The 16,536-nt window shown below is 45.8% G+C and overlaps 1 protein-coding gene across 2 annotated transcripts in view; it reads right to left on the bottom strand.

Annotated features, from left to right (window-relative positions):
- The window catches only part of OCA2 (OCA2 melanosomal transmembrane protein), a 158,381-nt gene that overhangs the window by 92,329 nt on the left and 49,516 nt on the right, over nucleotides 1-16,536 (bottom strand). The window lies entirely within an intron of this gene.

The raw sequence follows: 16,536 nt of genomic DNA, 5'->3' as shown, positions 1-16,536 counted from the left end.
ATCAGAAGTGACTGGTCCACAGTCCATAAGCTATATCCACCTGGAAAGGTTTCACTGCCTGCTTTTACACTTTGGCCACACCCATTTTAATGCTTGGGCCACACCCACTTCAACATGCAGCCCCACCCTGAGGATCCTGAATCACCTATTTGGTAGCTTAGGGTTCATGTTTACAATTTAATTTACTAACTAGTAAAGACTCTCCTCCCTGAAAGAGAGGGGAGTGGTTGTGGACGGGAGCCCGAGCACCGCTCCTAGCAGGGGGCGTTGCCCCCTGCCTCCAGCACACCTGGCTGGCACTCACGCCCCCCCCAGTGGCTGTCCAACCAGGTGCCATGGGGGGCGTGTCCAGCAGCCTTTATGCTGCAGTGCCAGCCTCCCCCCTGGCCTCATTTCTCTTTGTCGTCCTGGGCGAGATCCATGGCTCCTAAGAGGAAGTGCTCTGCGGCGGAGTCAGCTCACACCTCAGGCTGCATGGGTGCCACATGGACAGGATAATAACACCAAACCTATTTCGCACTACATAAATGCCTTTAGATCGTTCATTGGTGATTATGAGCAGCATTTTTTCGAGCAACCCCTAACCCCATGCCCTCCGCTGCTACCCCTGATACGATACTAGATTCCCAGGTGGTTCCGGAGAGCCTGCCTTTCACCCAGGTTGATGACCTCCCAGGCACCTCTGCCGCCCTCTTCAACGTTTCTCAGTTTTCAGGCACAGGCCCAAGCTCTCTGGCAGTAACTGCGGCAGTGAAAACTAGGCCTCTGGCCCTCAGAATCTGCATTGGGTCGCCTGTGCGGAGGCCGCCGGCCTGTGTCAATAACCCTGTTGCGTCCAGTTCTTCCGGTTCTTTGCAGAATATGCAGCCCGCTTCCAGGATCCATCTAGCATGCTGGGATCTAATTGAAGATGGCACCTGGTCTGTGGTGGTCGTCCCGTATGTTGAGAAGAAGCCATTAGATTCTTATCGCACTGGTAAGCCGGACCTGAGAAGGGAGCCAAAGCGCAAGGTCAAGGTACGTTGGGAATTCAATAAGGGGTCATGCCAAAGGCAGTCTTGTAGGTATCTGCACGAGTGCGAGAGCTGTGCAGGGGTACTTCCAGCCGTGGCGTGTTACAGAAGGCAGCAGCCCTTTAGGGAAGGCGGGGTGCCAGTGCCAGGGAAGCCCCCGCAGCAGGGAACAGACGATAGGGACCCTCCGGGTCTAGCATTTTCCCTGTTCCTGCTCCCTCCTCTCCACATTCTTCGATTGAAGTCTTCGATTGGGCACTAAGACTTATTCGGATTTTTGGTTACGAGGCACTCTTGACAAAACGTGACATGGAGTCAGCCTTCTGTCTATTGCCAGTTCATCCCAATGACTCTCATTGGCTGGGATTAAAATTTCAAGGGAAATATTACATTGGCAAGGTGACACGTTACCTCGGTGACTTTCTACTCGTTGGGAAGCCCAATACTGGCGAATGTGCCTCCCTTCTGGAGGCCTTTTCAGCTTTGGCCCAGGAGCTGGGAGTTCCCCTCGGTGACTTTCTACTCGTTGGGAAGCCCAATACTGGCGAATGTGCCTCCCTTCTGGAGGCCTTTTCAGCTTTGGCCCAGGAGCTGGGAGTTCCCCTCACAGCAGATAAGGCGGACCATCAACGGATCTTACTTGCCTGGGTATAGAGCTTGACACAGCAGCTCAATCCGCCCGCCTGCCAGTGGGGAAAATGGTTGCCCTTAAGGAAACAATTCGTCAAAACCTTCCCGAAATAATAATAATAATAATAATAATAATAATAATAATAAAAAGTCGCTCTTAGACAGGTCCAGTCCTTGCTAGATCATTTCAACTTCGCATGTAGAGTAGTTTCACCAGGCCGCCCATTTCACTCCCGCTTAGCCAGGTTGTCAGCGGGCCTCAAGCATCCGCACCATAGAGTAAGACTTCTCAAGTCGGTCAAGGCGGATTTTGAGATGGGGATCAGATTTCTGGAACACCACAACGGAGTCTCCCTATGGCTGGAAATCCTTAATTTAGCCTCTGATTTCCAGGCCCACTCCAATGCGCCTTCTGTGCCCGCCTAGCCAGGCTGTGAGTGGTCTTAGACACCCGCACCACAGGGTCTGCTTCCCCAGGTCGGTCAAGGCAGATCTGGAGGTATGGATGACTTTTCTGTAGAACTACAATGGGGTATCTCTATGGCAGGATGTCTTGAATCTGTCATCAGACTTCCAGGTCCAATCGGACGCGGCTGGGTCCTTAGGCTTTGGCTTGTACTTCAAGGGGCGCTGGTGTGCACTACAATGGCCGACGGCATGGCAAGGTCAGGCCATCACGCGGGATCTCACCTTTCTTGAGTTCTTTCCAATAGTGGTGGCCATTCACATCTGGACGGAAGATTTTCGAGATCACCGCGTGTGCTTCTGGACCGACAACCTGGTGGTCGTGAACATTCTAGCCAGGCAGTCATCTCGGTCTGAGAGGATCTCCTCCCTTTTGCGGGCATTCGTCCTCCGGTGCCTTGAGTACAACATAATACTTAAAGCCAAATTCGTACCCGGAGCCAATAATGACATAGCCGATGCCTTGTCTCGATTTCCGATACCTCGCTTCCGGTTGCTTGCACCTGGAGCACAACTGTTGCCTTTCCGGAGCACCTGTGGAACGTGGGAGACGCTAAGTGATACAGGGAGTATTGGCATCCGTGGCACCTGGAGCACAACTGTTGCCTTTCCGGAGCACCTGTGGAACGTGGGAGACGCTAAGTGATACAGGGAGTATTGGCATCCGTGGCACCCTCCACTCTCAGGTCCTACAAGAAGGCCTGGTGTGATTTCCTTGGTTTCAGGTCTGGGTTATCTGGGCTCTCACATGACGTACCTCCTACCACTGACGCTGTCTTGCAGTACCTTTCCCATCTCTATGATCTGGGACGTGCTCCTAAAACCTTAAATATTCACGTAGCCGCCATCAGCTTCTTTTCAAAAGCTACATTTGCTCATGACCCGGATAGCGACTTCTTGATCCATAGAGCCATTGAGGGTTGGGGCAGGTTACAACCTCACAGGGCCGAGGGCCGTAAGCCGATTTCTTCCGAGTTGTTATCACAGATACGCATAAAACTCAGGTCAATTTGCTACGCTATCGCCTTTTTGGCACGCTTAGAGTTGGTGAGGTGGTGTTTGAAGTTAGTGCATGAGGTTCAACACGCGGCCTCCTGTGCGAGGACGTGCAGTTGTCCGATTCTAACATGACAGTGCGTATATGTCAGTCCAAGACTGATCAGGCTAGTAATGGTGTCCTAGTAAAGCTCACGGCGTCGGCACAGCAGGGCCCATGCTCGGTAGAGGACACTAGGCGGTACCTCTACCTCAGACCGCCCAGCCCGGGTCCGTTTCTGGTCCATGAAGATGGGTCACCCTTGTTGAGGCATCAATTCACCAGAGTACTTCGCAAGGCTATTGAGGCTTGTGGTCTATCCTCCCAGGAGTACGCTGCACATTCATTTAGGATTGGCGTTGCAACCATGGCCTGGGTTGCACCTGGGGCTACTGGCGGACAGGATCAAAGAAATGGGCCGGTGGGAAATCCAATGCTTATAAGTCTAATATGCGACTTGCAGCTTTACCCTACTTATCCGCCTTTTTCTTTTCTGTCTTTTACCCCCAGCTATGCTCAGGAGAAGCGTGTGGATTTGCGGCCACAGTATAGTTCATTGGGCCCGCGTACAAGCGGTGAGCTGCGGCCTTGCACACAATCTTGGCCTTCCACATGGTGTTCGAGTTTCCTGGTTGTCGACAAGAGGCATGTGTTGGGAGGAGCTTATGCCATTGCTGTGGGAGAAAGTAGCCAAGTTCAGCCCTCCCGACATCCTTGCAATTCATTTGGGGAGAATGACCTCGCTAACAGAAGGAGTGTGGACTTGTTGTGGAGCATAAATAGAGACTTGAATGCATTTGCAGCCTTGTGTCCCAGAACAACGGTGTTCTGGTCCTCCTTCTTGAAAAGAACTGTTTGGTATGGCCATTATAAGAACCAGGAAACTCGTAAATCGGGCGGTAGCCCGTTGGGTGCGCTTTATGTATGGCCGAGTCATTTATCATGACCGTATCCGGATCGGCGACCAAGCTTCATACCGGAATGACGGCATCCACTTATCGGATCTGGGGAACGACATTTGGTTAGCTAGTGTCAGCAAAAGCATCTGGGATTGGTTGCAGCTTTGAAGGTATTGGCGGCGAGCCTTTAGCTCGGGTGGCGGTTAGGCATTGGAATAATGTGTTGTGGTGTGTCGAAGTGCTAGGTGTGGCCATCGCCTATGCCTTCAATTTCTAGGGGTATTCCGTTAATGGAATCTGGCGGTCGTGTATTCCGTCCGAAGCCTGCTTGGCGGGAGGCCATGGCACGACCCTCGGTGACATCAGGGGTGAGCCTATAGTTGAATTAGCATCAACAGGTGATGAACCCCTGGTGAATAAACCCACTTGTTTCGCGATCCAATGCCTAAGCCAATACCTTTTCATTGCTGTAATCAATAAAGTTGTGGCCTTTTCTAGCCCATTAACCTTATATCACGTGTCCCTGTGTCTTCATTTTACTTCGCGGGGGTCGGGTCCTCGAACCACAAAGACTCTCCTCCCTGAAAGAGAGGGGAGTGGTTGTGGACGGGAGCCCGAGCACCGCTCCTAGCAGGGGGCGTTGCCCCCTGCCTCCAGCACACCTGGCTGGCACTCACGCCCCCCCCAGTGGCTGTCCAACCAGGTGCCATGGGGGGCGTGTCCAGCAGCCTTTATGCTGCAGTGCCAGCCTCCCCCCTGGCCTCATTTCTCTTTGTCGTCCTGGGCGAGTCACCCACCCTCCACTCCCTTTGAGTTAGGGCTTAGGTCATTGGCCTTGCTATGGACCTTAGGTTGGTCGCCCCGGTTGCCCGGGGGGCCTGGTAGGAGTTTTTCCATTTGGCATTAGGCTTTTTGGTTTTTTCGCCTACCTCGTAGCAATCGTCACAACTTTTTGGTGGTATTGGTGGGTAGGTTAGGCATTGGAATAATGTGTTGTGGTGTGTCGAAGTGCTAGGTGTGGCCATCGCCTATGCCTTCAATTTCTAGGGGTATTCCGTTAATGGAATCTGGCGGTCGTGTATTCCGTCCGAAGCCTGCTTGGCGGGAGGCCATGGCACGACCCTCGGTGACATCAGGGGTGAGCCTATAGTTGAATTAGCATCAACAGGTGATGAACCCCTGGTGAATAAACCCACTTGTTTCGCGATCCAATGCCTAAGCCAATACCTTTTCATTGCTGTAATCAATAAAGTTGTGGCCTTTTCTAGCCCATTAACCTTATATCACGTGTCCCTGTGTCTTCATTTTACTTCGCGGGGGTCGGGTCCTCGAACCACAACCAATTGAGTTCAAACGAAGTTGTGAGAGAGGAAGCTTAATTTAGTTGTGCCATGCTTCAGGATTTCATCCTTAGATCTACGAGGACATGCACGTTTTGTCCTCACATTGGAAGAATGTCAAATCCCCCTACTTTTGACAAAACCTTGAATTGTGGGGAGACACAATTTCCTCTCTCACAACCACATTCTCGTGGCTGGAGTGTTGTAATTGCAACAATCGGATCACTTTTACATAGATGTTCCCCCTGTGGAAACCAAGATAAAGCATTTCATTCAGTTTTCATTACTTTGCTGCCTGTTTGCAAATATTTAAGAGGGAAGTGGCAAGATGGAATATCTCAATAAATGTTTAAGGCCTCCATGCCAACTTGATTAAGGATGTCCACAAGATTGGTTCTACAAACAATCTTCTTCTTTAGCCATCAAGTGGGTAATTTCATTAAACAAAATGCAATTGCAAAAGGTTTAATATAATTGAAAGAATTTACAGTTATCACCGAATCACCTTCAAATGAGTTAGCAATACTTAAAATATTACTCAGATTTATTTTCTGATGAAAGCACCATTCCACAAAAGCTCATTCACTGCTAATTTCATTAGAATGTCTTTGGCTGAACGGAAAGTAATAAAGCAACCCCTATGACTCTTTTTTTGTTTGTTTGTTTCTGTCACAATAGGGTGAAAACTTGATAAAAGGTTTAGCTTCTGTTGCCCATTTTATCTGAATTCAGATTTCAGCAGTATTCCATTTTAATCTTAGACAGAGACCCATCACAGAATGAACAGCTGAACTCAACACAGACTCCCTAAACTCATTACACACAAGTATGGGTACAAAACACATTGTAGGAGTTATCTCTGCCCCCCCCAAACACCAATACACACAATGGCCATGGCTCTTTGCACTTGTATATGCACGCATTGCACCAGTCTGTTGTACACCACAAGCTCCCTCCATGGGCTCATGAACCCTGTAAACTCAAGTTACTATGGGGAATAAATTCCTCCCTGGCCCCAAATACAGCGACCGAAAGTTCCATAGCAAGGTCATACCAAAGGCAACACCCTCAATAGTGAGTGGTGTGAGCCATATAGCCAAGGAGGGTGGCTGGGAGATCCAAAGACGACTGTGGTGCCGGGTCCAGGAGGTGGTCCTTATTTAAGCCCATGGAATGCACCTGAGTGAAGGCTCCACAGCAGGAGTGCCAGTCAGCTGTACCCATCCAAAACCTGCCTCAAGGCCCTCCTGCGATTGGCCAGTTTGCAGGCAGGCCAAATTCAAATGTCCATGGCCAGAGGGAGAGGTTGGGACATCTCCCACCGGGCATTGAGAACTGGCTCAAGGATCCTGGCAATGGCAGCAGGGCAGTGCTGTGCTGCAACTGCCATCTCACAGGGGAGGCTGAGCAAACTTACACACAATACCAAACTAGATGAACCAAGCGTTTGACTTAGTATGGAAGTAACATAATGATCAAGATATGGTGTAAGACATCTTACGTCATCCACAGCATTTCCTTTGCTATTTCAGAATTCACTGGTATTTGGATTGTCTAGGATAACCATCGGGATGCGGGTGGCACTGTGGGTTAAAGCACAGAGCCTAGGACTTGCCGATCAGAAGGTTGGTGGTTCGAATCCCCGCGACGGGGTGAGCTCCTGTTGCTCAGTCCCTGCTCCTGCCAACCTAGCAGTTCGAAAGCACGTCAAAGTGCAAGTAGATAAATAGGTACCACTCCGGTAGGAAGGTAAACGGCGTTTCCATGCGCTGCTCTGGTTCGCCAGAAGCGGCTTAGTCATGCTGGCCACATGACCCGGAAGCTGTATGCCGGCTCCCTCAGCCAATAAAGCGAGATGAGCGCCACAACCCCAGAGTCAGCCATGACTGGACCTAATGGTCAGGGGTCCCTTTACCTTTACCTAGGATAACCATCAACAGCTCGTTCTTTCATTGTAAAAAAAATACTGTAAAGATCTACTTTTAAACCTCTCCTCAAGCGAAATTCCCTGAGATGAAGAAACATCTTCTCACAAGGCCTTCTGAGGAACAGAACAGGAATTTGAAATGGATATTTAACATGCCACAAATCACTTGCAGTAAGGTAAGATTTCACATATCTGAAAGCTACTGTGCAGTTGTTGTTTTGTCTGCTCTATGTAAAGTTTTTCAGTGTTTTGTTATCAGCAGCTAATTTAGTCCTTTCTGGTGACTTCTGCCAGACAGTGTGGGATTACATAGTTTCTAAAAAAATAGGACAGACTGAAGCAGAAATTCAGCTTCCTACTCCTTTGGAGAAAGAGCTTGAGTGGATTTTGTTAGACAATTCCATACATTGTTGAGGGTGTTTCAATCTAAAATTCATAGTGCTAAGGCTGTGGCACTGGGGAGTCCCAGGTGGTAAAGGGATATTTAAGAACCAAACCAAGAATAGTCTCATAATTTAAAACAATGAATGCCTTCCCAGCCCAAATGCAGAAAATATATGTTTTTGATAGTCCACTCAGTTTTTTATTCAAAGACTAACAACTATAAGGAAGTTGATTGCTGATTTCTGAATATATGCTTTAAGTCTGCACTGTGTTGAAGAAGTATGCTATACTGTGCCATCTGCCAGAGGATACCAGAAGGGGTCAAAACAGTTGCTGATAGCAACAAAACTGAAAAAATATTACACATTGTGGCATATAGTGTATTTGAACATAGATTGTTCCATTTTGACTACATAAGCACCAGTACTCTGAGATATATGAGATAATCCAGAAGGCGATTTTAAAAAGAACATTTCCCCTTCATTTATGATTGCACTTGCCATTACTAAAGAGAAAGTAATGCAAGAGGTTCAATGGATTTTTGACAATTAGTATTTAAGGAAAGTTCTCCTGTCTGCTCTATTTCAATCTTCTACCCTATATCCATTTACAGTGGTACCTCGGGTTAAGAACTTAATTCATTCTGGAGGTCCGTTCTTAACCTGAAACTGTTCTTAACCTGAGGTACCACTTTAGCTAATGGGGCATCCCGCTGCCGCCGCACCACCGGCGAGCAATTTCTGTTCTCATCCTGAACCAAGGTTCTTAACCCAAGATACTATTTCTGGGTTAGCTGGTAACCTGAAGCATCTGTAACCCGAAGTACCACTGTACTTAATGAGGAAATTAACAGCGCCAGCCCTACTGTTAAACAGAATGCAGCGGCTTCAGGCAGCCAATACTAGGGGGCAGGGAGCAACACCAGAATGTTAGCAGAAAGGAAGTGCGTGTACCACCAGACCCACTAAGCTAGACTGGTTTCTTCAGTCATGGTGGAGCACTCTGTCTAATCGCCAGTTGAAGTAAAAGTCAACTGCTAGCCTAGTTGCCTTGGTGTCCTTTGCCTCAGGCAGATATAGATAAGGCTACCATACATCCAGGTTTCCCCGGACACATCTGGGAATCGAGCTGAAAAATGGCATCTAGGCGGAAAACCCGGACGTATGACAAATAGGGCAATTAAGAAATCTCCCAAAAGCCCCAAAACTTAATTTTTGTTAGATGTTTCCAAAAAATAAAAGCTCAACAACTTTGTCCAGATTTTCACTTTGGGGAATATGGCAAATCTATTCACAGAGAACATTTTCTAATGAACATCGTATTAGGCTTCTTTTGGTAGAGTATGAATAAATAACATACTATGTTTTATTCATTTTGTTTCTCTATTACAAGCAGTGGAGCATGGTATATAAAAGTACCTTAAGACATGTCCCAGGAAATAAATAAATAAATAAAACAACCTAAGTGGATGACCCCAGACACAAAAGAGGTACTCTTGAGAAAGTAGTCATAGAAACAAAACCTGAAAAGATCCTGTTGTTTTGCTCTGACAAGGGTTTCATGTACAGTACTCATATAAATACAGAGCCCTTTTCAAACAAAAAATTGAGATCCCACACAAACAAACAAACACAATTGTCTGGGCAGTAATAACACCTATGCAATGTTATATTAACTGAAGATCACTGTAGTATACCTACAGGGCTGAGTTGAAGTATTACCAAGCTGACACTTTGGGCTGAATTTTGAGCAAATGTTGGGAACCCCCTGAGCTCACTCAGAAACATATTTTGTTTACTTCTTCTGTTACTTTTTACAAATACTGCAGCCACAGAAAACAAAGGGGGGTAGATTTCCATATGTTCTAGCACTGTATAGTCATTCACCACACAGCATAAAAGACAATGTTATCACTCATTTAGATAATAGTGTGAGTCTCCCTAACTTCCTGTGCTGTACTGCAAAGTACAGTGAGTATTATTCAGTTTCCCAGACTATATATTTTCTTGTGTTGTGACCGTGTCCCATGACCCATATTATGAATCTTCCACAATCATATTATAAAGTAGTTGTGTTCTGTGATATAAACGAGCACTGCTAGTTGTTTCTTTTTTCTTTTCCAATGTATTTCTTATCAATAATAATAAAAATTGGTGTGGTGCAAGCAAATTTTTATTCTGAAACTGTGGCTCAGAGGAAAAAAGTTTGAGAACCACTGCTGTATATTAAAAAAAAAAATTACCCCTCTCACAAATACACTCACATAAAGCCCTTTCTGTGAGAATGAGCCTGCAAAAGGTCAAAGCAGAACTGGTCTCTGGTAGGTGTGTAATGATTTTAAAAAAAACAAAAAACTGGGGGGAAATTACAGAGGACTAAGCAAACAAGACGGAAATATCTAAAGCAACAATGTCAGCTTACATTCTATACATTTTATGTTGTTTCTCAATGCTCTTTCTCCGTTAAGAGAAAAGCAGCTGATCCCTCAAGGTTTCAGTTACAGATAGGTAGCCGTGTTGGTCTGCCATAGTCAAAACAAAAAAAATTCCTTCCAGTAGCACCTTAAAGACCAACTAAGTTAGTTCTTGGTATGAGCTTTCGTGTGCATGCACACTTCTTCAGATACACAGTGTATCTGAAGAAGTGTGCATGCACACGAAAGCTCATACCAAGAACTAACTTAGTTGGTCTTTAAGGTGCTACTGGAAGGAATTTTTTTTGTTTTCCCTCAAGGTTTATCATTTATAACTTAATTTATTCAGGAAATCTAATGACTGAAGCTCTGATAGAAATTTATCTTTGTAACAAAATTCACAGAAAACATATTTTCTCGGGAATAAGCCCCATTGAGCCCTTTGGGACTGACTAACAAGTAAGAATGGATGCCGGTGGCGCTGTGGGTTAAACCACAGAGCCTAGGAGTTGCCAATCAGAAGGTCGGTCGTTCGAATCCCCGCAACGGGTGAGCTCCCGTTGCTCGGTCCCTGCTTCTGCCAACCTAGCAGTTCGAAAGCACGTCAAAGTGCAAGTAGATAAATAGGTACCACTCCGGCAGGAAGGTAAACAGCGTTTCTGTGCGCTGCTCTGGTTCGCCAGAAGCGGCTTAGTCATGCTGGCCACATGACCCTGAAGCTGTACACCGGCTCCCTCGGCCAATAAAGCGAGATGAGCGCCGCAACCCCAGAGTCGTCCGTGACTGGACCTAATGGTCAGGGGTCCCTTTTAACAAGTAAGAATGCATTCAATTGATTGTTGGAGGGGGGACAAAAATAAGCAATTCTCAAACAAAGAACCATAGATGTCTTCCATCTAGAGAATTTAAATTCCTGCTCAGAATTCATACCAAGTTACTCACTCTCAATATCAGTCAAACCTCTGCCTGAAGAAAAATGCAGAGAAGGCATAGGTTTGTCACATTCTGGGTGCATTGTATGTGCTAAAAAGAAGTTTAATGGAACAAAAAGTGAAGGTTAATAATGTCGATTTGTGCCCCAAAGAGCCAAAGTTCTTATAGCTCACATATATGAAGCAGAAACATGTTCTGACCAACCTATGGAACTATCCTTTGAATGTTGCTTTGGAAATACCACTGAAGGAAATGAGACTTGTGAGCAATGATAATGTGGCCAATGAATTCAGTGTGACTTAGGGTGGATCTACACACGGAGGGGGGGGGACAGCTAGAAATTAAATTGTTATAACAAACAGGGGGAAACGCCATGTAAAATAGCATAGAAAAGTTTTCTGCTCTACAGCGCCATCTGGTATTGCATATTTATAACAGATTCAAAACACTGTTTTTTGACTAAGGTAGCTGAGTCCCTGCTTCCTAGCAGCCATGCTTAAAACTGCAGCATTATGGATCCTACAAATCCGTGGTTGGCCTTGACCCATGGCAGGGCCTTTTCAGTGGCAGTTCCCCATTTGTAGAATGCCCTCCCTGATGAGGTACATCCATCTCCATCATTATTGACTTTCAGGAGGAATTAAAAAATCAGTCCTGTTCACTCTGATGTTTGAAGGCTGAAAGATACTGTCCCCAACAACAACAACAGTCAAATAATGTGAATGACCAGTTGACCAGATGCCACATAGAGACCACAAACTGAACATGTTTTGATTATATTCTGCAACATTCTAAAGCAACTTGGTAAAAAAATTTCCAGAGAATCTTCATCACCTCATTGCACTGTTCAATGAACTGTCATATTATATCCCAGGGGTTGTAAAACTTTTTGGACCAGTGGGCACATTTTGAGTTTTGAGAAAGTGTTGTAAATGCCACTCATAGGGTTGGTGATCCCTCTTAAGAGTGAACATAATCCCAGATCTAAAACATTACCAGGTTACTATGCAATAGTGAAAAAGATTAATTGCAAGAATTCAAAACCCTTCCAAATCCATAAGGGATTTTTACTTCATTTACAACAGATTGTAAAAGCACTAGTTCAACGGAGGAACTGACAATTATGTTCAACTCATCTCCATAAAGCAGGCTCAACCCACCAAATTCCACATAAAAAGAACACTACTTCATGATATAGTCAATACTGCAGCTTCAGATTGCTTTGGACAAAGGAGGCAAACCTTTAGGGGGAAAGAGGAGCAAGCCTCACTAACCAAATATATATTGAGAAGAAGCTCATTTTCAGACTCATTCAGGGCTATCATCAAACATTCAGAACCCAAAGTTTCATTTGCTTGCAACAGGAGCACAAACAAAACCTGTTAAAGGAGAACTTCATCGGTGAACATTTGAGCAACATCCAGCTGAAAAAAACAGCTAGGCAGCCCTGCTTGTGATCAATAACAGTTCTGCTGGAAAGACTTGGTTCATGGGATTTACTCCAAAGAAGCTCATCCAGTGGGGCAGCAGACTCTGGCAGCTGCACTGCTGTCACTTACCAGGAGGAGCAAGGGTGTTAGAATTCCTGCTCCATGATTGCAGTCATGGGATTTTTGTCTATCACATGATGGTGTATGTGATTCACAAAGTGGGAAGTGACAGAGACAGGATGTTTGTGTTACTGTGTTCCATGAAGTGGGACTATTGTCCTTTGTTCTTTCTCTTTGCTGTCTGATGCTAGAGAGAGGGGGAACCAGGTTGCAGTGCTCCGTGTGTGTTTATATGTAAATAAAGTAGATTAGCCAAAATGCTTTGCTGACATCTGCCACGCGAACTGTGCAGACTCTGCGGATCCCTAAGTGTGCTGATGTCTGTTGGCATCGGTCGCTGTGATGTTCGGGCAAAAGAAAGCTTTTGAAGCTTCCAAACGAAAGACCAGGAGGGAGAGAACATGCCAGACGGGCATGTGTCTCTGCCAGGGTCCTACTCGAGAGTAGGATGAGCTCCTGACAAAGGGTTGGGGGGTTGAACAAGTACCCCCGAACAAGCGCCAGATTGGCTCTGCTGGTGTGCTCACACAGTCCCAAACTCAGCAACACTCCTGCTGAGAGGTTATTGCTACAACTCCATCCAACTAGGCCAGGCTTCCTCAACCTCAGCCCTCCAGATGTTTTTGGCCTACAACTCCCACGATCCCTAGCTAGCAGGACCAGTGGTCAGGGATGATGGGAATTGTAGTCTCAAAACATCTGGAAGGCCGAGGTTGAGGAAGCCTGAACTAGGCTGTCGATCCTCATTCTACCAATCATCAGTGCTTTTCTTCTACAAAAATGTTTAGCGGTACAGTGGTACCTCGGGTTAAGTACTTAATTTGTTCCGGAGGTCCGTTCTTAACCTGAAACTGTTCTTAACCTGAAGCACCACTTTAGCTAATGGGGGCCTCCTGCTGCCGCCATGCTGCAATAGCACAATTTCTGTTCTCATCCTGAAGCAAAGTTCTTAACCTGAGGTACTATTTCTGGGTTAGCAGAGTCTGTAGCCTGAAGCGTATGTAATTTCCTACTCATATTGAAATACTGCCCCTCAATGAGGCCAAACTTAGATTCACAAAATGTTTAGGGGTATGTGTACCCCTGCGTCCCCCCAGAAAAAAGCACTGTCAATCACCATATTTCAGGTTTATATAACGGGCAATCTACTACCCACATGTGGCAGCTGATAAAAGGCCTAAGGTTGGGGGGGAAAGGAGGAGAAAGAGGAATGTGCCTTATACTGAGTCAATTGAACCAGGTCCACCCAAATCAATACCTTCTGCACTGACAGTGACTCTCCTGGGTTTCAGGCAAGAGACATTCCCAGTCCTACCTGGAAATGTCAGGGGTTGAACTTGGGACCTTCTGCATGCAAAGCAGTTGCCCTCCCCCGAACTGTCAGTCATCTGGTGAGCCAAAATCCTTGGCTGGTGGGCTGCAGTTTGGTTGGTAAAACAAGTTGTTCAGGTCTACCATATTTGGTGGTGGGGTGAACCTTTGTTCTGTCAGAGCCACTTCAATAAAAGCACAATTGTTTGTGACAAACAGGCCAGTATATAAAGCTGAACCTGCACCTCAGTTTTGTTTGTTTTGTGTTGTGTTTTTCTGCTATGGGTAGCCTAAGCTACTGAAACACTTCTGGGTCAAAACTCAGCTGGCTGCACTTGTAAGCAAGAGTGGACAGAAAAATACAAGCTGGACAAGATCCAAGCTACAAGGAAGGGTATTCAAGGAAATATTCAAGGCAAAATAAAGGCATATTCAAATATTCAAGGCAAAACAAACTGCTTCCTAATAAATGAAAATAGAGGACCTAAATCTAAAAAAGCAACCCCAACCTCACTCCCCCCCCCAAAAAAAAACCCAAATGTTTTAAAATACATCAAGCACAGCTACATACCAAGTATGCATCTTTGGCAAAAAAAACCCCAACAACAGCAGGATTTCCAAAAGCTAAACATTTGTATTTAATTAATCTGTATCATCAAGGCACACAATTTTAGTAGTTCCTTTGGAATGCTGTGTGTTCTACTGAGCTACAACAGATGCAACGTTGTTCTCTCTTATATATATTCAGCTTTACATGAAATGCCTGCTCTCTGTTTTTTAATGTATTGCCTTTCTTCAATTCAACAAGTTTGCCTATGTAGCATTTAGCTTTATTGTTAAGTCTTTTATCATCTCATTTCCTCCACAGCTATTCATTTTACTACCGTTTATTCTTCTACCCCAGAAAACCTATGCTGCCAAATAAACAAGTTCTGAAAGTCTGGATGCATGGGAATGAATACCACACAAGCATGCATACATATGCACATGCAAGTGCATGGGCCAAAGAGTATTCTTGCACTTTGTTACGTTTTTAAGACTTTGCAGCTCCCTTTCCCCTAGGCAGCCTTGGGCAGACTGGAAGCAGTACAGTAGCATTCAATTAACCCAGCCTAATATTCCACAGCTGCCTCCATCAGAACAAGAAAACACAAATATGATGCAAGGCGGGTCACGTTTTGATACGAGCACAGCTCATACTGAAACGTGGCCCTTATCAATATTTTATAAGGCAGGAGAAGATATAAAAATGGGACACTCTTGAAAGTTGGTTTTCAGCTTCCCAGCACAAAGAAATGGCACCTCGCTGATCATTGCCAGAAAACAACAGCCTCTGTGTGAGAAAGCCCGGCTAAAGCTTACAGTGAGATCTGAAAGCAGCATCCAAGATTTAAGAACAGCAAGCAGCGCCACCCAGTGGATAAATACATTCTGAATTTTCAGCCCGAGTCAGGGCTGCCATCCTAATTATAGAGCAGAAAAATCTTTCACCTACTTATAGAGTCAGGAGGATGGGCTGCTGAAAAAGTTGTGAAGTGCCCAGAAAAAAAATAACACAACCGGGGCGGGGAGGGGGAATGTAAAACTTAGATGGGCACTAGGTAGGTAGGTAGGTAGGTATAAGTGAAACAGCATCAACTAAATTAACATTCCCTTCCCCTGCTGCCCCTGTAATCCAAACACCTCTCAGAGTTCAGGGACCAGATTCTGTGTTTTCCAAAGTCTCTTCAGCCAAAAAGGAGAATTCCTTGATACAGTGGTACCTCGGGTTAAGAACTTAATTTGTTCTGGAGGTCCGTTCTTAACCTGAAACTGTTCTTAACCTGAAGCACCACTTTAGCTAATGTGGCCTCCCGCTGCCACCGCCGCACCACTGCCACACGATTTCTGTTCTCATCCTGAAGCAAAGTTCTTAACCCGAGGTACTATTTCTGGGTTAGCAGAGTCTGTAACCTGAAACGTCTGTAACCTGAAGCATCTGTAACCCGAGGTACCACTGTACTGTACAGAGTTGAAGGAGGAGATTTTAATTTTGAAACCAAAGACGAAACCAGGCCCTGCTTCACTACTGTTCAGGGGGCCAATTTTGGCAGATTCTGGCCAGCTACCCATTTATTTCATTTCGGCCCGTAGGTGTATTTAGCAGAAGATCTACCCTTATTGTGGTAATGAAACAAAAGGGCAGCCCCTGTCAGATGCAGCATCCTATACTCCATAGCAGATATTCAAACATCCACAGCAGGGATATGGAACCAGCATCCCTCCAGATGTTGTTGGACTCCACTTCCCATCAGCCTCGAACAGCATGGCCAATGATCAACGATGATGGGAGTTGTATTCCAACAATATAGGGAGAGCCCGAGGTTCCTCAGTCCTAGGAGAAGCCCACAAGCAAGACAAAGAAACAAGCCTTCTCCCACAGTTGTTTCCCAGATACTGATGGGTAGTTCATCTTCACGTAGCTTCCTAAAAGCCTAGTCAAGCCTCTTATGCTGTACTGCAGGGCTGGCCAACATGGTGCCCTCAATATCATCAAATTGTGGCATTGGAAGAGACCCCAAGGGTCATCTGGTTCAAACCCCTACAATGGAGGAATACGCAGGTGGCCTTTATGGGAACCAAATTCATGGCCTTA

Source organism: Podarcis cretensis (genome assembly GCF_951804945.1).
Source record: "Podarcis cretensis genome assembly, chromosome: 4".
In the NCBI taxonomy this organism is placed as follows: domain Eukaryota; kingdom Metazoa; phylum Chordata; class Lepidosauria; order Squamata; family Lacertidae; genus Podarcis; species Podarcis cretensis.
The sequence above is the reverse complement of the archived record's forward strand: the minus strand, read 5'-3'. Positions and strand labels throughout refer to the sequence as shown.